This window comes from Cygnus atratus, chromosome 10, assembly GCF_013377495.2.
Source record: "Cygnus atratus isolate AKBS03 ecotype Queensland, Australia chromosome 10, CAtr_DNAZoo_HiC_assembly, whole genome shotgun sequence".
Lineage (NCBI taxonomy): Eukaryota > Metazoa > Chordata > Aves > Anseriformes > Anatidae > Cygnus > Cygnus atratus.
Genome location: NC_066371.1, coordinates 12,471,214 through 12,473,069, shown reverse-complemented (window position 1 = coordinate 12,473,069; position 1,856 = coordinate 12,471,214).

The window sequence follows — 1,856 nt, the reverse complement described above, 5'->3', positions numbered from 1 at the left end:
AGAGAGAAGAGAAATTTCTATGGTTATTTTTTGCGGATGGTCTGTTCCCAGGACCTGGGGCACCTGTCTCACCCTTTTCTGGCATCCCTGGGGTACCAGGGACCAGAGGGCTGGATAGAAAGCACTGGGCAGCCCTCAGGGCTTTGCCAGCACCACTCCTTCCCCTCCCCAGGGCAGGCACTGAGTGCCCAGCCAGCCCTGCTGCCCATCTCGCCCTGCAGCTCCCCACGCGTCTCAGCGGGGTCCCCCTGCTGCCGCAGTGTCCCTCAGCCCCCTGCAGCCGTGCTGGCCCCGTAGCCAGGCCTACCCCTGCTCTCACTGGGGCTGCCCCCGTCTGCAAACCAGGGCTGTGCATGAGCGAGAGGGCTCTGGGCAAGGAGCTGGATAGCCCTGGCCCTGTTTGGGGCAGCTCAGCAGTAGGTGAGGCTGTTTCAGAGCCGGTGCTCGCCCTGTAGAGGATGACCAAGACATGGCTCTGGCCTCCTGTGCTGGCATTGCCCACAGAAGTTATTCCTAGCCGCTTCCCTTGCAGGCTCTGTGTATGCACGCACACATCCCTGCGCTCCCCTGCTGGCGGAAGCTCCCAGCTCAGAGCAGCCTGGATTTCAGGAGATGAAGAAAAACAGCACTTTGCCCACTCTGGGAATCCAGGCCGCTCTGCGGACTTCTCTGTGAGCCGGGGGGCTTGCCCCGTCCCCAGCCTCCCCCTGCCAGGCAGCTCGTTCTGTGCCTACACCGGCCTGGGAGCGGGGGCCGCTGGCTCAGGGGTCCGGCACGCTCCCCCCGGCCCCCCCGAGGCCGTGTCCCCGCGGTGCTACCAGGGCCGTGCCCCCGCACGCCCCTCACTGCCTTACTGCCGCCTCGCCTCGCCGCCCGGGATGTTTACACGGGGGGACTCGGTGCTCGTGCCACCGTCCTCTGGGGCTCTGCCCGGGCAGCAGAGGGAAGGTCTGGGCTCCAGCCCGCTCCTTGCCCGGAGCTGAGCGGCTCTGTGGGCCCAGGGGGGCTGCGGCCCCTCTCCCCGCGGCGGGGAGGCTCACTGACATGTTTACACACCCTACGGGACCACTCGTTTACACGTTTCTCTCCAGCTCAGGCAAGGGGACCGCAGCCTGCTAGTGCCAAACGGAGAGCAAGTGACAAGTGCCAAAAAAAACAGGAAGAAAAAGAGCATGCAGCGGAGCTGGTGGCGTCTGGGCAGGGAGCAGGGGGCAGCCTGTGGGGCTGCGGCCCGGTCCCTGACTGCGGTGCTGTGGCCTGGGCTCCGGGGAGCATCCTCCTGGGGTTTGGGTTTGTTCCTTTTGGGGGTTTTTGGTTGGTTTTGTTTTTGTTTTTTTCTGTTTTTGTTTTTCTTCGGTTGTTGTTCTCTCTCCATATCCCGACTCTGTGGGCAGGGAGATGCCCGCACTCCCTCCCTGGCTGTGTAAAAGTGTATCATGGAAGCGCCAGATTTGGAAATAAAAAGTCTATAAAACGGCAGCGGGCTCTCTGCTCTCTCTCCCTGCGCCCGGGGCACGTGGCAGAGGATCCACACCAGGGGCTTGGCAGCAGCTCACAGCCAGCGCTGCCGTCTCGGTGGCCCTGGGTGAGGTGACGGCAGGTGACGGGGACCGCAGGCCCTGCCAGCGGGCAGAGAACTTCAGGCCAGGTCACCCGGAGATGGAGTCGGCTGCTCCGGTGCCCCATGGCCCTGGCTGGCATCCCGCAGGCCCACGGAGCTGCCGTGTGTGTGGTTAGCCGTGGGGCCCTGGCAGCAGCCTGTGCTCGCAGCCAGCAGCCTGGGTGAGGCCAGCGGGAGGAAACCTGAAGGCAACGGCATTGGTCTTGGGCCACGAGGAAGGAAAGGAGGCACCGAG